Raw genomic sequence first — 7,032 nt, 5'->3', positions numbered from 1 at the left:
GAGTCCTCAGATTTAAACCGTGTGCAGCTGGCAAAGAGCTCTTCTCAGAGCCTGCATGCGGCAAGTAGTTTGCTGCTGTGGGCTGTTGGAATCAGTTCCCCGTGCCACACCTGGGGTTAAAACAAAACCATGTTTATATCCACAACACTTTCCATTTCTACCAACTTCTCTGCATCCTCATCAATACTTGTAGGGTTTCCCCCCCTATTTGAAACAGGATCACATGACCCAGACGCTCTTCAGCACACAGTCTCCCTGCTCTGCTGGGATTGTAGGTGTTCACTGCCACACCCGGCCTTGGTTTCTTTAAATAGTAGCCATCTTAAAAAAGCAATTATTTTATTTACCTTATGTTCCTTATGTATGCCTGTACAACAGTGTTGGGTCCCCTGGAACTGGAGTTACAGACAGCTGTGGTCTGCTATGTGGGTGCTGGGAATCGATCCCAGGTCCTCTGGAAGAACACCTGGTGCTCTTAACAAGCAAGCTGTCTCTCCAGCCCAAACAGTAGCCATCTTGATGGTTTGAAATGGGATCTCCTGTGTTTTCCTTACTGAGCAGTGTGCCTCACCCTAGCAGTGTTGGTTCAGGACGTACCACATTCAGGGAACAGACAGCAAGGGAGATGCTGGTGTGAATGGGATGGTGTAGTCCCTACTTGGGTGGCATGGGTGTTTGGTCAAATGTCCCAGGATTCACCCCATGCTGGGCCTCAGCCTGAAAACTAATGGTGAATGTGGCACCATCTCCCTGTAGAGAGCAAAAGGGGTGCCAGATCTGGGGAGTGTTACTGCACAGAAAGGGAGCAAGTGAGAGGTGTGTTGGAAAAAGCACAGCAGCTCTATATTCCTGGTGAAAGTCTGTGATTGGGGGTGGGATGAGGGTGACGCCAGAGAGGGTTGGAGGGGCTGAAGGTGAACTGAGTCTTGATGTGAGCTGAGTTAAAAATTTGCCTTCAATTCTTAAGTCTGTCCCAGGCCAGATTTTCCCAGATTTTCACAAGTGTGTCTGCAAAGGCAGCTAAGTGTCCTGCAATGTTTTCAACCTCAATTCAAGCCTCTCCACTTGCGCCGAACGTCCTTGAACTATCTTGGTGCTGTCAGAGACAAATTTTGCAACCAAACCATATTTCTTCTCTTCACGGTATTAAGGTGCAAGTAGGCACAAATCATTGCTAAGGGGAGTAATCAGGTAAGGATATATGGGACTTTAGGGAAGAAACTCAATTTTTTTAATTTCATGTATACTTGCTATATTCTCCACTGTGGTGGCGTTCTTTCCCCAGACTGGTGCACACACAGCTAATTATGGGGTAATTGTTCTGGTGGAGTCTACTTATGTGTAGCGCATAGTATCCCTCATTGTATTTTCTATGATGTGAAAGAAAAATGCTTTCAGGAATTTCCCCTGGGAAGGTTCTCTCTTCCGTGGCAGAATACCTACCCCATCCCCAACACCCCCCTCCTCCAGCTATTGTCTCGTACCATCTTGTGTGGTACATCTTGAGAGCATATAATGAAGAATTTCCTTTTTCCTTACCATTGATTTATGTTTAGGAAAACAGGGTGAATTATATTCTGGAAAGCAAGAGACCTGGGGAAGGAAAAGAAGCCAGAGAGTGATGAGGAGTGAGAAGTAGCTAAAAGAAGTCCTAATTAATTGTTAGGGTCCTAGGAAGAGGGCTGTCTTAGTTAGGGTTTTATTGCTATGAAGAGACACCGTAACCATGGCAACTCTTATAAAGGAAAACATTTAATTGGGGCTGGATTATAGTGTCAGAGGTTTAGTCCATTATCATCATGGCAGGAAGCATGGCAGCGTGCAGCCAGACATGGTGCTGGAGAAGGAGCCGAGAGTTCTACATCTTGATCCACAGGCAGCAGAAGGAGATTGTGTTACACAGGGCAAGGATATCTCAAAGTCTGCCCCCAATGACACACTTCCTCCAACAAGGCCACACCTACTCCAACTGGGCCAAACCTCCTAATGGTGCCACTTTCTATGGGCCAAGCATTCAAGTCTATGAGTCTATGGGGGCCATACCTATTCAATCCACTGCAAGGGGCAAAGCTGCCTTGTGTTATAAATTTCCATTTTGACCGAGATGAACCTCCAACCGCTAACTGTCAGGGACACTGGCTAGCAGCCTGGCTTGCTTTCCTTCTGTGTATATAAACATGTTTTTGTTTTAATCCCAGATGTGGGATGTGGGACTGATTCAGAAGGTCCACAGCAGCAGACTGTTTGCCTTGTGTGGCTCTGAGAGGTGCTCTTTGCCAGCTGCAGACAGTTTAAATCTGAAGACTCTGGAGAGAGAATAAATGCCAGAGCCCAGAGAGTGTTGAGCTCTGAGAAAGAGCAAGGCTGCTGCTTCCTTCCTGCAGCTCCCGGTTGCTGTTGCTGCAGTGAGAAAAGAAGTTGGAGATCTCCTGAAATGAGGATTGGACTGGCTCCAAGGGACCTGATGACCCTAACCAGCAGGGAGCTGCTAAGAGAACTGCACCCCCTCTCCCACTAACCCTTTCTCTCTCCTACCTGGTGTTGGGGTGATAGAAGGGATTGGGGTGGAGTAGGGAGAAAGAGAAGAAATGTAAATAAAAGAGTTTTTAAAAAGCATGCCAACACTTTCCCAGGGGACCTGTGTCTGGGTGCTTTTGCTCTTTTCTTACCCCACCTTGAAGCAGCAGGTGCAGGATGAAGTGAAGGTTAGAGCCCCCATAGAACCAACCTCTTCCAGTTTCCTGTCCTCTGAAGATGCTAGTATAGTTTCACTTTTGTTGCTGTGCTTTAGCAACACCCTTCCTAGGTGGAAAAGGGTTTATGTGGCTTACAGTTCCAGGGTATAGTCCATTATTTCTGGCACGTTGAGGCAGGGGGCAGGAACCTAAGGCTACAGGTCGACAGTGATGAGCAGAGAGATACTGAAGCACTGTTGCTGCCTGCCTCCTCAACTCGCTTTCTTTACTTATATTCAGTGTGGGGGCCCAGCCCATGTAATGGTGCTGTCTTCCCCAGATATGCCCTCAGGCCAACGTGATCCTGATCTAAACTATTCCTCAAGTGACACTTTCTTCCCAGGTGATACAACATGGGGTCAAGCTGACAGAATTAACCAATGTATTACCCTTAAAAGGCTTCCCAAGAATCCTCTCCGCCTTCAGCACCAGGTTAAGGAAGAGGTAGCAGTTCTCAGACCCTCAATTGATTAAATGGCTTTTTTTTTCCCCTCCTGAGACAGGGTCTCATTATGTAGCCCTGGGTGGCCTTGAACTCAAAGAATTGCCTACATTTGCCTCATGGCTGCTGGGATTGTAGGTATGTGCTGGCAAGCTGGGTTGTAATGCAGGCATATGTGCCAGAAGGGGGCAACAGATCTCATTATATTTATAGATGGTTGTGAGTCATCATATGGTTTCTGGGAATTGAACTCAGGACCTTCGGAAGAGCAGCCAGTGCTCTTGACCTCTGAGTCATTTCTCCAGCCTATGTAGTGCCTATTCTTGACCTTGTGTGTGTCTTTGTGCCTGAGTGTGTATACTCACTCATCCATTTGTGTGTGTGGAAGCCAGAAGTGAAAGACCTCCACAATGAAAACTTCAAAACACTAAAGGGAGAATTAAAGAAGACACTTGAAGATGAAAAAAAAGAAAATCTCATGTTCATGAATCCGAAGAGTGAAGAGGTAATCTGTGAAAATGGCTATCTTACTAAAAGTAATCTGTACACTCAATGTACTCTCACTAAAAATTCCAATGCCATTCATCACAGAAATAGAAAACAAAAATCTAAAATTTCACCTGGAAGAACAAAAGACCCAAATTAGCCAAAGCAATTCTGAGAAAAAAAAAAAAATCAAGCTGGAGGTATCACCATACCTGATTTCAACTTACATAACAGGACCTCGGTAACAGAAATGCAATAGGATACTTGAATCTGGGGGTTGTTCTTTCAGTGTATTCCAGACCCTAACACATTGAATTTTAATTTTAATTTCATATTTTCGACAGGGTTTCGCTAGGTAGCCCTGGATGGTCTGGCGCTTGCCTTGAACTCACAAGATCCACTTAACCTCTGCCTCCCAAGTGTTGGAATTAAACGCATGCACCACCACTGCCTGGCTTATATCTTAATTTTAAAATAGTGAAAAATAATCAGCTGTTTGTTATGGTGACAAATACCTGAGATAATGTCAACTCAAAGGAGGAAATATTTATTTTGGCTCAGGTTTTAGTCCACAGTGGCCTGGTTTTGTAACTGTGGGCTTGGCCCAAGGCTGGGCATCATGGCTGGAAACATTCCAGAAGGGAAAGGACCAGGGATAACACACATCCCTCAAAGGCAGTGACCCTCCTCCTCTAACAAACTCCAGTCCTAATGTTTCCTTGGCACTCACACAATGCCTACCCACATCTTCCCCTTTTGTCCATCATAAGAGGTTCTCCCCTATTCTCAAGTTCATTTCACGTTTCCTCCAAAAGTTTTAAATTTTAGTGTTTTCTTCACATTTAGATGTCTGATCTGCGTGAAACCTGGTATTGAGGATTTTTTCATTTGTCCCAATATTTTCTACTTGCTTCATTTCCTTCTGACTTGTAAAGGTTTCTGTCACACATCCAATTTACATTTACGAAAAAGTCTGTTTCCGAGAGCCACCCCCCTCCCCGTTTCCAGACAGTGTCTCACCATGTTAAACTCTGGCTACTGGAAACTCACAGATCCACATGCCTCTGCCTTTCCAGGTATGGGACTAAGTTACACCCTACAATGCCCCATCTGCCTTTTTATTTTCTGTGTAGTCTGGGCTGGCTCAAATTCACAGTTCTTCTGCCTTTGCTCTCTAAGTCCTAGGATGATGGAAGTATGCCACTATACCATGCTCTTACTACACTACAAGGTTTTGTTGTGTGTATACGTGTGTGCTGGCAGTGTATATGTGCAAGTGTGAGTGCCTATTCATACCCAGCATTGGGCATACTGTTGTTTTCCTGTCTGTCTTTAGTCTCTTAAGCTAGGGTCTCTCAGGAAATGTGTAGCTTGCCTGGGAGTTAACAAGTTAATAAGCGATACTCTGTCTCTGCTCCACACAGTTCTGGGGTTAAATGAAAGCCCAGCTACACCCGGCTTTTCTCATGGGTGCAGAGTATATTCATTCTCGATCTCCAAGCACTCTTGCCACTGAACCATCTCCCTAGCTCCTAGATCCTATAGAACTGGTCTAGTACTCCTTCTGTATGTATACGTCCTGTCAAATAGTCCAGCTTTACGACTTTAGTCTTCCCACAAGCTAACTAGGGAGTTGTATGAAGATGGGCATACCATTTGTCTTTTTTTTTTTTTTTAAGTCTCTTAAATGGATAGCTATAAACAAGACCCAGGTCCTTTAAAGGTAGGGAAGCACTCAACAGAGTGTTTAGATTATGATACTAAAACTCATAAAATAGAAAAATAAAAGAACAATGCACCAGGAGCCTTAACTTCATTTATAAAATATACAGTTAGTGTATCATTTTAAAGTCCCTTGTCACTTTGGAAATTGTGATTCTGGCATTTTATTACTTGGAAGCCAGGCAGCTGTGATGGATGGGCGAGAGGAGATCCATGCAGAGCGCAGGGCACCCATGCACCAGCAAATCAAATGTGAACCGCTGAGTGACAGCACAGCTAAGAGTTGGGGCTGGATAAGAAGCAGGCTACAGTGACCTTCACAGTGTTTTCTGGCACGTGGAACGGGACGCAAATGTTTAGAAGTTCCTCGATTTTGAACCTCGGATTGCCCGGGAATACCGCGCCACCGGCCATCCCGCCTTGCCGCTCAGCCCCCGGGACTGAAGACCACAGAGAAGATTCCAGACCCGGTAACATAAACGGGAGAGGGATGGGGCAGCACGAGATGCGCGAGGGTACGGTAAGCAGCCTGCACCCCATCCCGGGCGCCAGCGGTGCTTCTGGGAAACGTAGTCTTTTGCGTTGTGCGGCGCCAGAGGATGCCGGATGAGGGACTACGATTCCCTTCGGTCTTGCGCAAGCTTTGTGCAGCGCGCTTGCGCGGTGTGGGGGACGATGCCGCTATAAAGGCTTGTTTTGCTCCGGGTCCGATGTTGGCGAGCGTGCCCGGGCGGTCTGCTCTCCCGCGGGGAGGCTGGGGTGCAGGTAGGTGACGGCTCTCGGCTTTCCCAGGCAGCGTCCGCGGTTGTCACCGCCTCACGCCTCGGCTCCGAGGCGTGATGGGTGGCGGGCAGCCACGAGTAGCGAGGGTAGTGGGGCCTGTCTCGGCTCGATCTCGTGCGGCCCCCGGCCCCCGGCTGGGTGGCGACCTCGCGGGCTGCGTCGGGGCCCGGGTGTCAGAAGGCGGGAGGGGAGGTGTGATGGGCGGTCGCGGCCGGCTCCACTCTCGGCGCGGCCACCAGGGGGAGCCGGGTTCGCTCTGGGTGGGTCGTGGCTCCTGGGCTCGCCAGGCCCGGGCTGGCGTGGGAACGCCCTAGGGCTGAGGTGCCGGAGCTGGCCGGAGAGAAGCCCCCAAACCCGGGACTGGAGGCTTGACTGCCATACCTACGACGTAAGTCATTATCTTCGGTTTTTTTGTTTATTTCCCCGGACCGGTATCTGGTCGTACGAGACATCACCACGCGTAGCCAAACCGTGGCAGAGCCGGGATGGGAGCCCAGCGCTCCTGTCACCGGTGCCCTTTTCGCTGCTGGCACACGGAACTTTGTGTTCGTCACACCTGGGTCATGTGTTTTCGCACTGATGTGCAGGTGGACGGAGGAACGATTGGGGAAGTTTGAATCCCGCAGGGAGAAATCGATAGGTTTTAGTGGGGTCTCTGGAGTAGTGAAAAGCAGGGAGCTTGGAGGTCCAGGTGGGTTCCGGGGGCGTGGTAGGTGGACATCCTTCAGCTTCCTTGCCTCTGAAGCTCCTGAACCGAGCTTCCTGAGGGGCTGGAAGCCTCCTGGGAGATGTGATAACACCACTTGGAACAGCAGAGCCCGGCTAGTTACAGTTCTCCAGCCCTACGCACTACCCCCCCCCCCC

The 7,032-nt window shown here is 48.4% G+C and overlaps 1 protein-coding gene across 5 annotated transcripts in view; it reads left to right on the top strand.

The window, feature by feature from the left end:
• Positions 1–6,021: 6,021 nt before the first annotated feature.
• Positions 6,022–7,032, top strand: part of Abcc5 (ATP binding cassette subfamily C member 5) — a 77,335-nt gene continuing 76,324 nt past the window's right edge. For 3 of the 5 annotated variants that reach the window (XM_055624914.1, XM_055624916.1, XM_055624915.1), the window contains exon 1: positions 6,026–6,150. The gene's annotated coding sequence lies outside the window, so the exon portion shown is untranslated. Of the gene's footprint in view, positions 6,151–6,447; positions 6,557–7,032 lie in introns of those variants that run through there. The other 2 variants (XM_055624909.1, XM_055624910.1) reach the window with 2 other exon arrangements.

Source organism: Psammomys obesus, unplaced genomic scaffold, assembly GCF_907164565.1.
Source record: "Psammomys obesus unplaced genomic scaffold, mPsaObe1.curated_primary_1811, whole genome shotgun sequence".
In the NCBI taxonomy this organism is placed as follows: domain Eukaryota; kingdom Metazoa; phylum Chordata; class Mammalia; order Rodentia; family Muridae; genus Psammomys; species Psammomys obesus.
This window is presented reverse-complemented; position numbering and strand designations above follow the sequence as displayed.